Source organism: Vicugna pacos, unplaced genomic scaffold (assembly GCF_048564905.1).
Source record: "Vicugna pacos unplaced genomic scaffold, VicPac4 scaffold_19, whole genome shotgun sequence".
Lineage (NCBI taxonomy): Eukaryota > Metazoa > Chordata > Mammalia > Artiodactyla > Camelidae > Vicugna > Vicugna pacos.
In genome coordinates, this window is record NW_027328740.1 from 31,099,082 (window position 1) to 31,118,398 (window position 19,317).

The window sequence follows — 19,317 nt, forward strand, 5'->3', positions numbered from 1 at the left end:
TTTCAAAAAATAACTCCATTTTCGTATAACTCCCAAAACATGTAAATGAGTTCTGTTAAACTTCTTAAAGACTGCAAATGGGATATCAACACAATGTCAAAATAGTTGTCTTCGGACAATCCCTCCCACCACGGCTGTATAGAAACAAAGAGCTAAGCAAATATCACATTTCTGTGAAATGTATCTGGATAGTGTTGATTCATCGATGCCCAGTTGGCAGAGAAGAAGTGCAACCTGCACTCACTCGCTCCCATGTACAGAGCAATGGAAACATCCACTCACCCAGCCCTTAGCATAGGACACTGGCCGAAGAGAGGTCTGTTACTCCCAAAGACAGGATGAGGCCTCAGGACACCTGGAAGCAGGAGAATGCAAAGCAGGGAATGGAAACCAGTGCAGGTTCGGACCCCTGGTGATGGAGCAACGAGGGTGAAACTCTGTTTAACTTGGACGCACACTCTCAAGCGGACAGGAGACATGGGTTTGAAGGTGATGTGCTGAGATTTACAAGAGTGCACAGCAGATGCTTGGCTGAGAGAAATCAAAGAAACCAGCGCAAAATATCCCCACAGTTAATTCTGAGACCAAGATCCCAGCTGCCAAATTTGAGGTAGCAGAGGCAATGGTCAGTGAGGCATAGAGCTACGGATGATGGCACACGCTGAGTCTCAGGGATCTGGAGTGCGTTGTGGGATGTGGTGGGTCGAATCAAGAGAGCAAACCGAACGGTGTACCAATAATAAATCAACCACACTGTTCGCGCGGTTGCGATTACCGATATGTCCCATGGCCACACCCAGTACATCTGCAGGACCAGGGACCAATTGGGAATTTTGCCAATAGAGAACGTGTGGGGCTGAATCAGAGATATCGTGCATCTGGTCTGAGGGATCCAGGGGGCCTTGAATTTGAAATCAGAATGAAAAGCCTTAGGATATGCTACATTCATAACCTGGGCTGGGATTATGGTTTGGTTTGAGTCACAGGATGCGCAACAACTCTGTGGTTGCCTTCGTGCACCCGTGCCACAAGGATGAGAGGACAAGGAAGAGTGGTCCAAGTCCACAGCGCAAGAAGAGGAAGCATTCCCTTCAGCACTATCTCCCAAACGCGGATGCTACATTTTGGATGGCACCGGCACGGTACGGCACCTAGGACAACAAGGAAGGTCTGCGGGATCATTCCAGCAGGCCCTGATATGTGACATCCATAGATATGCTTCCACTGGTGTTTCTGTAGACAGAGAAGCTCTGGAAAGAACTGATTTCATTGGGACATTGCCGTGGCAATAAAAAGCAGAAGAGCACTCTCAGTTTGCTGTTTTGGAAACACTCCAAAATGACATAGAGAAGAATGCAGAGCTGAGAACTTTTAGAAGCTTCATTTCCACAAGAGGAAGTGTCCTGTGCACTTTCAGAAGTGTGAGATAAGTATAATCAAAATGAAGTTATGCTAATCGAAGTAGAATGGGTTGTTCATCACAACTAATGCAACACCAGCAATTGGAGATATACCAAACAACACACACAGGTACAGGTTATGGCATCAATGCCTAGGAGAAATTGTCCTCACAGAAATCCCATGGAATTGTGTAGAGACAAGAGTCTAAAATTTTCAATTAACAAAGCCCTAGAAGTCTACATTAGATACCTGATATTACCTGACCAGTAGAGATGAAGAAGAACAGTAAAAGAAACAGGAAGTACCATTTTCAGTTCCAAAGATATTGAAGGCACAAAAGATAAGCTTTCAAACAACTAGTCTGCAAAACGCTATCCAGAACAAGTGTTGAAAATGAAGGTCAGGAAAACACTGAAGAACACCAGTGTCTCAGAATCACAAAAGGCAGAATACCAGAAAAGGGGAAGAGAAAGTCTCAACACGAGCCAAAAATATCAGGAAACTCAATGGTTGTGATAATATCAGGGCTAAAATTCAGTCCTTAGCAGACTAGATAATGCAGAGGGACGCGTGAATGACTGTGAAGACAGGGGAAGAGAAAAACCTCGGTCAGAAGCAGACATAGGAAAGCAAGTGCAAACAAATGAAAACATTGCAGTTGAACCCTGGGTTAAGACAGGGCATGAAAGAATAGAAATCATGAGTCCCAGATGGAAAAGCAAGAGATAAAGAAACAAAAAGTGTCTGAAAATTTATCTGTAGAAAAATCAGACTGAAACTTGCTGAAAGCCAAGAAAGAATCATCTATGCGAATTCAGGAATTACACAGCATCCGAAGGAGGTGGAATCCCAATAGACCTACCAGCAGCTGTATGATTCAAATCAACAAAGTTCACGAATATCCGAGTGATTTAAAATGCACCTGGAGGAAACAACATAGTCACAAGGAAACCTCCAGAGGGCTTTCAGCTGATATCTCGGCAGCAATATTGCAGGACAGGGAGGAGTGCCAGGACACAGACCATATCCTGAATGGCCAAATGCTGCCACCTAGGGTAGCCTATGCCACATGAACACCATTTCAAATAACGGCAGAGCTAGAGAATTCTACAGACCGGCAAATCTTAAAAGAATTCAGCAGTTCAAAAGTTTTTCTAAAAGAAAGGTTGAGAAAACTCCCCTGAATAGAAAAGCAGCAAGATGGAATGGAAAGAAGAAACCATTATTGGAAATGCAAGAAGAGCATGTGTGGCAGAGAAGAAAGAAGAAGAACTTAAGGAGGACATCAAAACCCTAAAGATGGGAGAGGGAAGCAGGAAATCATAGGTGATTGGAAGCACTCTCTTAAGTGAATCAGCTTATTTGACTCTGTTTGAAGCGAAAGGAGAGATGCATGGCCTGACGTGTTTGCAAAACAAGCGAGAAGAATACCAACAAAGAATCAAACCAACAAACAAGCACCAAAATGGTATGGTTGGCTGACATATACAAAGGGAACCATGATTATTCAAAAGAAAATACTCAAGGTGAGGTCAAGGGTCATTCAGAACGCATCGACCCAGTATCGTGGCTTGCATGTACTCAGCACACTTGTATTCGGAAATCAGAAGCGTGCATTCATTTTCGTAAATTTTGATTCATAAGAGCATATCGTGACCTAACACTAATGCCGATTTGGAATCAAATGGTTTCCTAGTCCGTGATGTAGACTTGTATGTCTTCCAACAGGATGAAGGAATGCCATATTCTAGGCTACGTAGAGAAGAAATGTAAGAAGCCTATAACAAAGGCAAGTAGCTCTGCCAAAGTGTACTAAGTGCAAAAGAGACCGACAGCAAAGTGCACATTGGGGTTGGTTTCATTTCTTGGAATTTCAGCCCCCATGAATCCAATGGATCCATGTCCTGAGAGTGTGGGTGTTTCAGCAGAAATCAGGCGACGCATATGTATTCCGGGTGTACGGATATTATAGGAACATAAGTCTCCTTTAGTGGGTCCCTGTGTACTGTGAACTGTTAGAAAGTTTAAAGACGTGTGAAACCATCAACTGAAAAGGGACACACTTCCCTCCATTGGTACGGTGCATAGAGCTCTGAACAAAAGGAAAGAGGGAAGAAGAAAGGCCCATGGGACGCTAGTGGGTAGAATCACATTTACCTTAGGAACCTCTCGTCGGATGCAGCCCCTCCCCCAACACTGACAAGATGCAGCAGCCATTGGGGATGGCAGTTAGCGGTTGGATTCCAGGTGGAATGTTGGTGTTTACCGCGAGGCTTGTTGTGGCTGTTGGATCCTAGGTAACCGGGCAGAGTTCTGTGGGTGGATCAGTGTGATGGAGGGGCTGCCGCCCTCTGTGGAGCTTGGCTTAGGTGTTTGGTCCGGGAAGCTGTGTAAGTTCGAGATACTGCTGCTGCCCAAAGACCTGAGGTCACAGGTCAGTTTCCAGAACCTGAAAGGGCAGACAGTGGAAGATCTGCCTGTCATCAGCTTACTGGTGAGGCTCCGAGGTACTTTCAGACTTGCCCAGTCCTGGTGAAGTCGACTTTAGGGGAGACACGAAGAGAAGCTGGCCGATAAGCTGGCTGCACGGATTGAGGAGAGATGCGAACACATGGATGAGAGATATTCTGCTACAATGGAGAATACTGGCGTGGAGACAGCTGTAGAGGATACCAGGCTCAAAAGACATTCATGAGACCTATTGAAACTCACTGATACAGACAGAGACATACGGAGTGCCAACGTGGACTTGAGGAAGTTCCTCAATTCTCTTCTCCAATAACGCGTCCAAGGTCCCTGATGTCAGAAGGAGAAGAAATGGCAGAGATGATCAAAACGCTCCTGTTCTTGGAAGAGGTCGTGAGAATCCACACGTCCCAAGGGGCATTCCCAAGCCATTCAGACCAAAATTCAACAAGCCCAGGTAAGCCTTTTCCCAGGTTTGGGCCTAGCTAGTGAGCACTTGCCCTTGCCTCCCCTCCACTCAGGCATCCATTTTGAAGGATCAGTACCTGAGCTGCAATGAAGCCATTACGAGAAGAGCAAGCCCCTCCTAGAATCAGAGTTCCTCCAGCTTCACTCTCTGTGAACAACAGTGAACACCTTAAAGGTCAAATAGTCTCGGCTGAAATAGATAAAATTGAATACTTAGCTCACACCTAGAAACGATGTCCTTCCGCTAGATTCAGCAAATGTTGTGTTTCTGTCTTCCCTGGGGTGAAGGGAGTGTGGTAAGTGAGGGGAATCTTTGACTGAACATGAATCTGTATTAGGCTTCAGTTTTTCAAGACAGTGAAGGTAAATAGTACAAGTCAGAAAGTGAACTGAACTGTAAAAGTCGCCAATGACATTAAAGACACAGCTTATGTGGATCGTCTTTCACTTGAGTCAAGCCCCCGGGGGCACTATATCATGGGGCTGCAGACTTGGTTGCGTTAAATGGCTTTAAACTACAGGATCGGATGATTAAGCGTTCTCAACACTGATAGAAAAACACCTGGTTCTCAATAGACTAGCATAACTGCAGCAGGATTCTCCTAGCTAGAATGCCTCTAGGTGCTTTTGGATTCAAACCTAAATGTATATATTTGGTTTGTTTCCTCTTGTATTTTCCTAGAGAGGGATGTTACCCCTTGAAATGCCAACATTGGCCAGTAGGTGTCATTGGGATACAGGGCACCACATGCACAAGTGTATCCAAGGTTGGGGGTTATTCCATGTTTCCAAAAGTTATTTCATGGTTCCTGTTGGTTTCGGAGGCTTCAACCTTAAAGAGCTGACATGACCCCTTGAACAGTTTGGACTGCTAGTTTGCATTCTAACTGTCTAGCTTTTCCATAGAGCTGACACAATGTTACCAAAATTGACAAGTCTGGCTTCTAGGTCGATTGAGTGTGTTTCAAAAAATAACTCCATTTTCGTATAACTCCCAAAACATGTAAATGAGTTCTGTTAAACTTCTTAAAGACTGCAAATGGGATATCAACACAATGTCAAAATAGTTGTCTTCGGACAATCCCTCCCACCACGGCTGTATAGAAACAAAGAGCTAAGCAAATATCACATTTCTGTGAAATGTATCTGGATAGTGTTGATTCATCGATGCCCAGTTGGCAGAGAAGAAGTGCAACCTGCACTCACTCGCTCCCATGTACAGAGCAATGGAAACATCCACTCACCCAGCCCTTAGCATAGGACACTGGCCGAAGAGAGGTCTGTTACTCCCAAAGACAGGATGAGGCCTCAGGACACCTGGAAGCAGGAGAATGCAAAGCAGGGAATGGAAACCAGTGCAGGTTCGGACCCCTGGTGATGGAGCAACAAGGGTGAAACTCTGTTTAACTTGGACGCACACTCTCAAGCGGACAGGAGACATGGGTTTGAAGGTGATGCGCTGAGATTTACAAGAGTGCACAGCAGATGCTTGGCTGAGAGAACTCAAAGAAACCAGCGCAAAATATCCCCACAGTTAATTCTGAGACCAAGATCCCAGCTGCCAAATTTGAGGTAGAAGAGGCAATGGTCAGTGAGGCATAGAGCTACGGATGATGGCACACGCTGAGTCTCAGGGATCTGGAGTGCGTTGTGGGATGTGGTGGGTCGAATCAAGAGAGCAAACCGAACTGTGTACCAATAATAAATCAACCACACTGTTCGTGCGGTTGCGATTACCGATATGTCCCATGGCCACACCCAGTACATCTGCAGGACCAGGGACCAATTGGGAATTTTGCCAATAGAGCACGTGTGGGGCTGAATCAGAGATATCGTGCATCTGGTCTGAGGGATCCAGGGGGCCTTGAATTTGAAATCAGAATGAAAAGCCTTAGGATATGCTACATTCATAACCTGGGCTGGGATTATGGTTTGGTTTGAGTCACAGGATGCGCAACAACTCTGTGGTTGCCTTCGTGCACCCGTGCCACAAGGATGAGAGGACAAGGAAGAGTGGTCCAAGTCCACAGCGCGAGAAGAGGAAGCATTCCCTTCAGCACTATCTCCCAAAAGCGGATGCTACATTTTGGATGGCACCGGCACGGTACGGCACCTAGGACAACAAGGAAGGTCTGCGGGATCATTCCAGTAGGCCCTGATATGTGACATCCATAGATATGCTTCCACTGGTGTTTCTGTAGACAGAGAAGCTCTGGAAAGAACTGATTTCATTGGGACATTGCCGTGGCAATAAAAAGCAGAAGAGCACTCTCAGTTTGCTGTTTTGGAAACACTCCAAAATGACATAGAGAAGAATGCAGAGCTGAGAACTTTTAGAAGCTTCATTTCCACAAGAGGAAGTGTCCTGTGCACTTTCAGAAGTGTGAGATATGTATAATCAAAATGAAGTTATGCTAATCGAAGTAGAATGGGTTGTTCATCACAACTAATGCAACACCAGCAATTGGAGATATACCAAACAACACACACAGGTACAGGTTATGGCATCAATGCCTAGGAGAAATTGTCCTCACAGAAATCCCATGGAATTGCGTAGAGACAAGAGTCTAAAATTTTCAATTAACAAAGCCCTAGAAGTCTACATTAGATACCTGATATTACCTGACCAGTAGAGATGAAGAAGAACAGTAAAAGAAACAGGAAGTACCATTTTCAGTTCCAAAGATATTGAAGGCGCAAAAGATAAGCTTTCAAACAACTAGTCTGCAAAACGCTATCCAGAACAAGTGTTGAAAATGAAGGTCAGGAAAACACTGAAGAACACCAGTGTCTCAGAATCACAAAAGGCAGAATACCAGAAAAGGGGAAGAGAAAGTCTCAACACGAGCCAAAAATATCAGGAAACTCAATGGTTGTGATAATATCAGGGCTAAAATTCAGTCCTTAGCAGACTAGATAATGCAGAGGGACGCGTGAATGACTGTGAAGACAGGGGAAGAGAAAAACCTCGGTCAGAAGCAGACATAGGAAAGCAAGTGCAAACAAATGAAAACATTGCAGTTGAACCCTGGGTTAAGACAGGGCATGAAAGAATAGAAATCATGAGTCCCAGATGGAAAAGCAAGAGATAAAGAAACAAAAAGTGTCTGAAAATTTATCTGTAGAAAAATCAGACTGAAACTTGCTGAAAGCCAAGAAAGAATCATCTATGCGAATTCAGGAATTACACAGCATCTGAAGGAGGTGGAATCCCAATAGACCTACCAGCAGCTGTATGATTCAAATCAACAAAGTTCACGAATATCCGAGTGATTTAAAATGCACCTGGAGGAAACAACATAGTCACAAGGAAACCTCCAGAGGGGTTTCAGCTGATATCTCGGCAGCAATATTGCAGGACAGGGAGGAGTGCCAGGACACAGACCATATCCTGAATGGCCAAATGCTGCCACCTAGGGTAGCCTATGCCACATGAACACCATTTCAAATAACGGCAGAGCTAGAGAATTCTACAGACTGGCAAATCTTAAAAGAATTCAGCAGTTCAAAAGTTTTTCCAAAAGAAAGGTTGAGAAAACTCCCCTGAATAGAAAAGCAGCAAGATGGAATGGAAAGAAGAAACCATTATTGGAAATGCAAGAAGAGCATGTGTGGCAGAGAAGAAAGAAGAAGAACTTAAGGAGGACATCAAAACCCTAAAGATGGGAGAGGGAAGCAGGAAATCATAGGTGATTGGAAGCACTCTCTTAAGTGAATCAGCTTATTTGACTCTGTTTGAAGCGAAAGGAGAGATGCATGGCCTGACGTGTTTGCAAAACAAGCGAGAAGAAGACCAACAAAGAATCAAACCAACAAACAAGCACCAAAATGGTATGGTTGGCTGACATATACAAAGGGAACCATGATTATTCAAAAGAAAATACTCAAGGTGAGGTCAAGGGTCATTCAGAACGCATCGACCCAGTATCGTGGCTTGCATGTACTCAGCACACTTGTATTCGGAAATCAGAAGCGTGCATTCATATTCGTAAATTTTGATTCATAAGAGCATATCGTGACCTAACACTAATGCCGATTTGGAATCAAATGGTTTCCTAGTCCGTGATGTAGACTTGTATGTCTTCCAACAGGATGAAGGAATGCCATATTCTAGGCTACGTAGAGAAGAAATGTAAGAAGCCTATAACAAAGGCAAGTAGCTCTGCCAAAGTGTACTAAGTGCAAAAGAGACCGACAGCAAAGTGCACATTGGGGTTGGTTTCATTTCTTGGAATTTCAGCCCCCATGAATCCAATGGATCCATGTCCTGAGAGTGTGGGTGTTTCAGCAGAAATCAGGCGACGCATATGTATTCCGGGTGTACGGATATTATAGGAACATAAGTCTCCTTTAGTGGGTCCCTGTGTACTGTGAACTGTTAGAAAGTTTAAAGACGTGTGAAACCATCAACTGAAAAGGGACACACTTCCCTCCATTGGTACGGTGCATAGAGCTCTGAACCAAAGGAAAGAGGGAAGAAGAAAGGCCCATGGGACGCTAGTGGGTAGAATCACATTTACCTTAGGAACCTCTCGTCGGATGCAGCCCCTCCCCCAACACTGACAAGATGCAGCAGCCATTGGGGATGGCAGTTAGCGGTTGGATTCCAGGTGGAATGTTGGTGTTTACCGCGAGGCTTGTTGTGGCTGTTGGATCCTAGGTAACCGGGCAGAGTTCTGTGGGTGGATCAGTGTGATGGAGGGGCTGCCGCCCTCTGTGGAGCTTGGCTTAGGTGTTTGGTCCGGGAAGCTGTGTAAGTTCGAGATACTGCTGCTGCCCAAAGACCTGAGGTCACAGGTCAGTTTCCAGAACCTGAAAGGGCAGACAGTGGAAGATCTGCCTGTCATCAGCTTACTGGTGAGGCTCCGAGGTACTTTCAGACTTGCCCAGTCCTGGTGAAGTCGACTTTAGGGGAGACACGAAGAGAAGCTGGCCGATAAGCTGGCTGCACGGATTGAGGAGAGATGCGAACACATGGATGAGAGATGTTCTGCTACAATGGAGAATACTGGCGTGGAGACAGCTGTAGAGGATACCAGGCTCAAAAGACATTCATGAGACCTATTGAAACTCACTGATACAGGCAGAAACATACGGAGTGCCAACGTGGACTTGAGGAAGTTCCTCAATTCTCTTCTCCAATAACGGGTCCAAGGTCCCTGACGTCTGAAGGAGAAGAAATGGCAGAGATGATCAAAACGCTCCTGTTCTTGGAAGAGGTCGTGAGAATCCACACGTCCCAAGGGGCATTCCCAAGCCATTCAGACCAAAATTCAACAAGCCCAGGTAAGCCTTTTCCCAGGTTTGGGCCTAGCTAGTGAGCACTTGCCCTTGCCTCCCCTCCACTCAGGCATCCATTTTGAAGGATCAGTACCTGAGCTGCAATGAAGCCATTACGAGAAGAGCAAGCCCCTCCTAGAATCAGAGTTCCTCCAGCTTCACTCTCTGTGAACAACAGTGAACACCTTAAAGGTCAAATAGTCTCGGCTGAAATAGATAAAATTGAATACTTAGCTCACACCTAGAAACGATGTCCTTCCGCTAGATTCAGCAAATGTTGTGTTTATGTCTTCCCTGGGGTGAAGGGAGTGTGGTAAGTGAGGGGAATCTTTGACTGAACATGAATCTGTATTAGGCTTCAGTTTTTCAAGACAGTGAAGGTAAATAGTACAAGTCAGAAAGTGAACTGAACTGTAAAAGTCGCCAATGACATTAAAGACACAGCTTATGTGGATCGTCTTTCACTTGAGTCAAGCCCCCGGGGGCACTATATCATGGGGGTGCAGACTTGGTTGCGTTAAATGGCTTTAAACTACAGGATCGGATGATTAAGCGTTCTCAACACTGATAGAAAAACACCTGGTTCTCAATAGACTAGCATAACTGCAGCAGGATTCTCCTAGCTAGAATGCCTCTAGGTGCTTTTGGATTCAAACCTAAATGTATATATTTGGTTTGTTTCCTCTTGTATTTTCCTAGAGAGGGATGTTACCCCTTGAAATGCCAACATTGGCCAGTAGGTGTCATTGGGATACAGGGCACCACATGCACAAGTGTATCCAAGGTTGGGGGTTATTCCATGTTTCCAAAAGTTATTTCATGGTTCCTGTTGGTTTCGGAGGCTTCAACCTTAAAGAGCTGACATGACCCCTTGAACAGTTTGGACTGCTAGTTTGCATTCTAACTGTCTAGCTTTTCCGTCGAGCTGACACAATGTTACCAAAATTGACAAGTCTGGCTTCTAGGTCGATTGAGTGTGTTTCAAAAAATAACTCCATTTTCGTATAACTCCCAAAACATGTAAATGAGTTCTGTTAAACTTCTTAAAGACTGCAAATGGGATATCAACACAATGTCAAAATAGTTGTCTTCGGACAATCCCTCCCACCACGGCTGTATAGAAACAAAGAGCTAAGCAAATATCACATTTCTGTGAAATGTATCTGGATAGTGTTGATTCATCGATGCCCAGTTGGCAGAGAAGAAGTGCAACCTGCACTCACTCGCTCCCATGTACAGAGCAATGGAAACATCCACTCACCCAGCCCTTAGCATAGGACACTGGCCGAAGAGAGGTCTGTTACTCCCAAAGACAGGATGAGGCCTCAGGACACCTGGAAGCAGGAGAATGCAAAGCAGGGAATGGAAACCAGTGCAGGTTCGGACCCCTGGTGATGGAGCAACGAGGGTGAAACTCTGTTTAACTTGGACGCACACTCTCAAGCGGACAGGAGACATGGGTTTGAAGGTGATGTGCTGAGATTTACAAGAGTGCACAGCAGATGCTTGGCTGAGAGAACTCAAAGAAACCAGCGCAAAATATCCCCACAGTTAATTCTGAGACCAAGATCCCAGCTGCCAAATTTGAGGTAGCAGAGGCAATGGTCAGTGAGGCATAGAGCTACGGATGATGGCACACGCTGAGTCTCAGGGATCTGGAGTGCGTTGTGGGATGTGGTGGGTCGAATCAAGAGAGCAAACCGAACTGTGTACCAATAATAAATCAACCACACTGTTCGTGCGGTTGCTATTACCGATATGTCCCATGGCCACACCCAGTACATCTGCAGGACCAGGGACCAATTGGGAATTTTGCCAATAGAGCACGTGTGGGGCTGAATCAGAGATATCGTGCATCTGGTCTGAGGGATCCAGGGGGCCTTGAATTTGAAATCAGAATGAAAAGCCTTAGGATATGCTACATTCATAACCTGGGCTGGGATTATGGTTTGGTTTGAGTCACAAGATGCGCAACAACTCTGTGGTTGCCTTCGTGCACCCGTGCCACAAGGATGAGAGGACAAGGAAGAGTGGTCCAAGTCCACAGCGCGAGAAGAGGAAGCATTCCCTTCAGCACTATCTCCCAAAAGCGGATGCTACATTTTGGATGGCACCGGCACGGTACGGCACCTAGGACAACAAGGAAGGTCTGCGGGATCATTCCAGTAGGCCCTGATATGTGACATCCATAGATATGCTTCCACTGGTGTTTCTGTAGACAGAGAAGCTCTGGAAAGAACTGATTTCATTGGGACATTGCCGTGGCAATAAAAAGCAGAAGAGCACTCTCAGTTTGCTGTTTTGGAAACACTCCAAAATGACATAGAGAAGAATGCAGAGCTGAGAACTTTTAGAAGCTTCATTTCCACAAGAGGAAGTGTCCTGTGCACTTTCAGAAGTGTGAGATAAGTATAATCAAAATGAAGTTATGCTAATCGAAGTAGAATGGGTTGTTCATCACAACTAATGCAACACCAGCAATTGGAGATATACCAAACAACACACACAGGTACAGGTTATGGCATCAATGCCTAGGAGAAATTGTCCTCACAGAAATCCCATGGAATTGCGTAGAGACAAGAGTCTAAAATTTTCAATTAACAAAGCCCTAGAAGTCTACATTAGATACCTGATATTACCTGACCAGTAGAGATGAAGAAGAACAGTAAAAGAAACAGGAAGTACCATTTTCAGTTCCAAAGATATTGAAGGCGCAAAAGATAAGCTTTCAAACAACTAGTCTGCAAAACGCTATCCAGAACAAGTGTTGAAAATGAAGGTCAGGAAAACACTGAAGAACACCAGTGTCTCAGAATCACAAAAGGCAGAATACCAGAAAAGGGGAAGAGAAAGTCTCAACACGAGCCAAAAATATCAGGAAACTCAATGGTTGTGATAATATCAGGGCTAAAATTCAGTCCTTAGCAGACTAGATAATGCAGAGGGACGCGTGAATGACTGTGAAGACAGGGGAAGAGAAAAACCTCGGTCAGAAGCAGACATAGGAAAGCAAGTGCAAACAAATGAAAACATTGCAGTTGAACCCTGGGTTAAGACAGGGCATGAAAGAATAGAAATCATGAGTCCCAGATGGAAAAGCAAGAGATAAAGAAACAAAAAGTGTCTGAAAATTTATCTGTAGAAAAATCAGACTGAAACTTGCTGAAAGCCAAGAAAGAATCATCTATGCGAATTCAGGAATTACACAGCATCCGAAGGAGGTGGAATCCCAATAGACCTACCAGCAGCTGTATGATTCAAATCAACAAAGTTCACGAATATCCGAGTGATTTAAAATGCACCTGGAGGAAACAACATAGTCACAAGGAAACCTCCAGAGGGCTTTCAGCTGATATCTCGGCAGCAATATTGCAGGACAGGGAGGAGTGCCAGGACACAGACCATATCCTGAATGGCCAAATGCTGCCACCTAGGGTAGCCTATGCCACATGAACACCATTTCAAATAACGGCAGAGCTAGAGAATTCTACAGACCGGCAAATCTTAAAAGAATTCAGCAGTTCAAAAGTTTTTCTAAAAGAAAGGTTGAGAAAACTCCCCTGAATAGAAAAGCAGCAAGATGGAATGGAAAGAAGAAACCATTATTGGAAATGCAAGAAGAGCATGTGTGGCAGAGAAGAAAGAAGAAGAACTTAAGGAGGACATCAAAACCCTAAAGATGGGAGAGGGAAGCAGGAAATCATAGGTGATTGGAAGCACTCTCTTAAGTGAATCAGCTTATTTGACTCTGTTTGAAGCGAAAGGAGAGATGCATGGCCTGACGTGTTTGCAAAACAAGCGAGAAGAAGACCAACAAAGAATCAAACCAACAAACAAGCACCAAAATGGTATGGTTGGCTGACATATACAAAGGGAACCATGATTATTCAAAAGAAAATACTCAAGGTGAGGTCAAGGGTCATTCAGAACGCATCGACCCAGTATCGTGGCTTGCATGTACTCAGCACACTTGTATTCGGAAATCAGAAGCGTGCATTCATATTCGTAAATTTTGATTCATAAGAGCATATCGTGACCTAACACTAATGCCGATTTGGAATCAAATGGTTTCCTAGTCCGTGATGTAGACTTGTATGTCTTCCAACAGGATGAAGGAATGCCATATTCTAGGCTACGTAGAGAAGAAATGTAAGAAGCCTATAACAAAGGCAAGTAGCTCTGCCAAAGTGTACTAAGTGCAAAAGAGACCGACAGCAAAGTGCACATTGGGGTTGGTTTCATTTCTTGGAATTTCAGCCCCCATGAATCCAATGGATCCATGTCCTGAGAGTGTGGGTGTTTCAGCAGAAATCAGGCGACGCATATGTATTCCGGGTGTACGGATATTATAGGAACATAAGTCTCCTTTAGTGGGTCCCTGTGTACTGTGAACTGTTAGAAAGTTTAAAGACGTGTGAAACCATCAACTGAAAAGGGACACACTTCCCTCCATTGGTACGGTGCATAGAGCTCTGAACCAAAGGAAAGAGGGAAGAAGAAAGGCCCATGGGACGCTAGTGGGTAGAATCACATTTACCTTAGGAACCTCTCGTCGGATGCAGCCCCTCCCCCAACACTGACAAGATGCAGCAGCCATTGGGGATGGCAGTTAGCGGTTGGATTCCAGGTGGAATGTTGGTGTTTACCGCGAGGCTTGTTGTGGCTGTTGGATCCTAGGTAACCGGGCAGAGTTCTGTGGGTGGATCAGTGTGATGGAGGGGCTGCCGCCCTCTGTGGAGCTTGGCTTAGGTCTTTGGTCCGGGAAGCTGTGTAAGTTCGAGATACTGCTGCTGCCCAAAGACCTGAGGTCACAGGTCAGTTTCCAGAACCTGAAAGGGCAGACAGTGGAAGATCTGCCTGTCATCAGCTTACTGGTCAGGCTCCGAGGTACTTTCAGACTTGCCCAGTCCTGGTGAAGTCGACTTTAGGGGAGACACGAAGAGAAGCTGGCCGATAAGCTGGCTGCACGGATTGAGGAGAGATGCGAACACATGGATGAGAGATGTTCTGCTACAATGGAGAATACTGGCGTGGAGACAGCTGTAGAGGATACCAGGCTCAAAAGACATTCATGAGACCTATTGAAACTCACTGATACAGGCAGAAACATACGGAGTGCCAACGTGGACTTGAGGAAGTTCCTCAATTCTCTGCTCCAATAACGGGTCCAAGATCCCTGACGTCTAAAGAGAAGAGATGGCAGAGATGATAAAAACGCTCATGTTCTTGAAAGAGGTCAGATAATCCACACGACCCAAGGGGCAATTCCAAGCCATTCAGATCAAAGTGCACCAAGCCCAGGTAAGCCTTTTCCCAGGTTTGGGCCTAGCTATCAAGCACTTGCTCTTCCCTCCCCTCCACTCAGGCATCCATTTTGAGGGATCAGTACCTGAGCTGCAATGAAGCCAGTAAGAGAAGAGCAAGCCCCTCCTAGAATCAGAGTTCCTCTAGCTTCATCCTCTGTGAACAACAGGGAACCCCATAAAGGTCAAATACTCTCGTATGAAATAGATAGGAATTGAATACTTAGCTCCCACAAAGAAACGATGGCCTTCCGCTAGATTCAGCAAATGCTGGGATTATGTCCTCTCTGGGGTGAAGGGAGTGTGGTAAGTGAGGGGAATCTTTGACTGAACTTGAATCTGTATTAGGCCTCCGTTTTTCAAGACAGTCTAGGTAAATATTAGAAGTCAGATAGTGAACAGAACTGTAAAAGTCGCCAATGACATGAAAGACACAGCTTATGTGGACCGTCTTTCAATTGAGTCAAGCCCCGGGGGCAATCTATCATGGGGGTGCAGACTTGGTTGCATTCAAGTGCTTTACCCAACATGATCGGATGATTAAGCGTTCTCATCACTGATAGAAGAACACCTGGTTCTCAGTAGCCTAGCATAGCTGCAGCAGGGTTCTCATAGCTATAATGCCTCTAGGTTCTTTGGATTCAAAGCTAAATGTATATATTTAGTTCGTTTCCTCTTGTATTTTCCTTGAGAGGGATGTTACACCTTGAAATGCCAACATTGACCAGTAGGTGTCATCGGGACTAAAGGGCACCACATGCACAAGGGAATCCAAGCTTGGGGGTTATTTCATGTTTCCATTAGTTATTTCATGGTTCCTGTTGGTTTCGGAGGCTTCAACAGTAAAGAGCTGACATGACCCCTTTAACAGTTCGGACAGCTAGTTTGCATTCTATCTGTCTATGTTTTCCTTAGAGCTGATAAAATGTTACCGAAATTGACAAGTCTGGCTTCTAGGTCGATTTAGTATGTTTCAGAAACTAACTTCATTTTCGTATAACTCCCAAAACATTTATATCAATTCTATTAAATTTTTAAAGACTGCAAATGAGATATCAACACAATGTCAAAACTGGAGTCTTCGGACAATCCCTCCCACCACGGCTGTATAGAAACAAAGAGATAAAAAAAAATCACATTTCTGTGAAATGTATCTGGAAAGTGTTGATTCATCGATGCCCAGTTGACAGAGAAGCAGTGCAACCTGCGCTCACTCGCTCCCATGAACACAGCAATGGAAACATCCACTCACCCAGCCCTTGGCACCGGACACTTGCCGAAGAGAGGTCTGTTACTTCCAAAGACAGGATGAGGCCTCAGAACACCTGGAAGCAGGAGAAGGAAAAGCAGGGAATGGATACCAGTGCATGGTCTGAGCCCTGTTGATGGAGCAGTAAAGGTGAAACTCTCTTTAACTTGGACGCACACTCTCAAGCGGACAGGAGACATGGGATTGAAGGTGATGCGCTGAGTGTTAGAAGAGTGCACAGCAGATGCTTGGCTGACAGAACTCAAAGAATCCAGTGCAAAATATCCCCACAGTTGATTCTGAGACCAAGCTCCGAGCTGCCAAATTTGAGGTAGCAGAGGCAGCGTTCAGGGAGGGATAGGGCTACGGATGGTGGCACACGCTGAGTCTCAGGGATCTGGAGTGCGTTGTGGGATGTGGTGGGTCCTATCAAGAGAGCAAACCGACCTGGGACCCCAATGAGCAAGCAACCACCCTGGCGCGCGCAGTTGAAATTATCGATATGTCCCATGGCCACACCCAGTGCATCTGCAGGACCAGAGACCAATTTGTCATTTTGCCAATAGAGCATGTGTGGGGCTGAATCAGAGATATTGTGCATCGGGTCTGAGGGATCCAGGGGGCCTTGGGTTTGAATTCAGAATGAAAAGCCTTAGGATCTGCTACATTCATAACCTGGGCTGTGATTATGGTTTGGTTTGAGGCACCGGATGTGCAACAGCTCTGTGGTTGGCTTCGTGCACCCGTGCCACAAGGATGAGAGGACAAGGAAGTGTGGTCCAAGACCACAGCGTGAGAAGAGGAAGGATTTCCTTCAGTTTATCTCTCAAAAGCGGATGCTACATTTTGGATGGCACCGGCACGGTTCGGCAGCGAGGACACCAAGTTCGGGCTGCGGGATCATTCCAGCAGGCCCTGATGTGTGACATCCATAGATATGCTTCCACTGGTGTTTCTGTAGACAGAGAAGCTCTTGGAAGAACTGGTTTCAGTGGGACATTCCCGTGGCACTACAAAGCACAAGCGCACTCACACTCTGCTCTTCTGGAAACACTCCAAAATAACAGAGAGTAGAATGCAGAGCTGAGAACCTTTAGAAGCTCCATTTCCACCAGAGGAAGTGTCCTGTGCTCTTTCAGATTTGTGAGATAAGCGTAATCAAAATGAGGTTATCCTAATCGAAATAGTATGGGGGGTTCATCACAACAAAGGCAACACCAGCAATTGGAGATAGACCAGACAACACACACAGGAACAGGACATGGCATCAATGTCTAGGAAAATTTGTCCTCACAGAAATCCCATGCAATTGTGTAGAGCCAAGTGTCTAAAGTTTTCACTTAACCAAGCCCTAGAAGTCTACATTAGATACCTGAAATTACCTGACCAGTAGAGATGAAGAAATACAGTAAAAGGAAAAGGAAGTACCATTTTCAGTTCCAAAGAGATTGAAGGCCCTAAAGATAAGCTTTCAGACAACTAGACTGCAAAACGCTCTCCAGAGCAAGTATTGAAAATGGAGGTGAGGGAAACACTGAAGAACAGCAGTGTCTCAGAATCACAAAAGGCAGAATACCAGAAAAGGGGAAGAGAAAGCCTAAAGACGAGCCAAATAATCTCAGAAAACTCAGTGGATGAGAAAATATCAGGGCTAACATTCCGTCCTAAGCAGACGAGATATTGCAGAGGGACGCGTGAATGACTTTGAAGACAGGGGAACAGAAATCCCTCGGTCAGAAGCACACATAGGAAAGCAAGTGCAAACCAATGAAAACATTGCTGTTGAATCCTGGTTGAAGACAAGGCATGAAAGACTAAAATTCGAAAGAGTCCCAGATGGAAAAGCAAGAGATAAAGAAACAAACAATGTTTGAAAAGTTATGTGTAGAAAAATCAGACTGAAACTTGCTGAAAGCCAAGATAGAATCATCTAGGCGAATTCAGGAAGTACACAGCGTCCAAAAGAGGTGGAATGCCAATAGACTTAGCAGCAGCTGTATGATCCAAATCAACAAAGTTCATGAGCATCCCAGTGATTTAAAATGCGCCTGGAGGAAAGCAACATAGTCACAAGAGAACCTCCAGAGGGGTTCCAGCTGCTATCTCAGCAGCAATATTGCAGGACAGGGAGGAGTGCCAGGACATAGACCATAGCTTGAATGGCAAAATGCTGCCATCTAGGGTAGCCTATGCCACATGACCACCATTTCTAATAACAGCAGAGCTAGAGAATGCCACAGACCTGCAAATCTTAAAAGAATTCAGCAGTTCGAAACTTATCCTAAAAGAAAGGTTGAGAATTCTCCCCTGAAGGGATAAGCAGCAAGATGAAATGGAAAGAAGAAAACCCTTATTGGAAATGCAAGAAGAGCATGAGTGGAAAAGAAGAAACAAGAAGAAGGCAAGGAGGACATCAAAACCCTAAAGATGGGAGAGGGAAGCAGGAAATCATAGGGGATTGGAAGCACTATCTTAAGGGAGTCAGCTTATATGACTCTCTGTTGGAAGCAAACGGAGAGATGCATGGCCTGACGTGTTTGCAAAGCAAACGAGAAGCAGACCAAGAAAGAATCAAACAAACAAACAACACAAAAAGGGTAGGGTAACATGAATATTCAAAAGAAATTACTCAAGGTGATGTCAAGGATCATTCAGTACGCATCGACCCAGTATCGCGGCTTGAATGTACTCAGCACACCTGTATTCGGAAATCAGAGGCGTGCATTTATATTCGTAAATATTGATTCATATGAGCATATCGTGACCTAACCCAAATGCCGATTTGGAATCCAATGGATTCCTAGTCCGTGATATAGACTTGCAAGTCTTCCAACAGGATGAATGAATGCCATATTCTACACTACGTCGAGAAGAAATGGCACAAGCCTATAACAAGGAAAAGTAGCTCCGCAAAAGTGTACTAAGATCAAAAGAGACAGGCAGTAAAGTGCACATTGGGGATTGTATCATTCCTAGGAATTTCAGCCCCCTTGAAACAAATGGATAGATGTCCCGTGAATGCGGGTGTTTCAGCAGAAATCAACCGACGGCTATGTATTGCGGGTGTGCCCATATTACAGGAACAATAGTTTCCCTTAGTGGGTCTCTGTGTACTGTGAACTGTTAGAAAGTTTAAAGACGTGTGAAACA

At 45.0% G+C, this 19,317-nt stretch overlaps 1 long non-coding RNA gene across 1 annotated transcript; it reads right to left on the bottom strand.

Annotated features, from left to right (window-relative positions):
• Positions 1-9,317: 9,317 nt before the first annotated feature.
• LOC140693087 (uncharacterized) lies at positions 9,318-14,313 on the bottom strand. Its single transcript, XR_012068743.1, has 3 exons — positions 14,153-14,313; positions 9,710-9,780; positions 9,318-9,501 (listed from the first exon to the last, which is right to left on the bottom strand). It is a non-coding gene; the product is annotated as an uncharacterized lncRNA (long non-coding RNA).
• Positions 14,314-19,317: the final 5,004 nt, after the last annotated feature.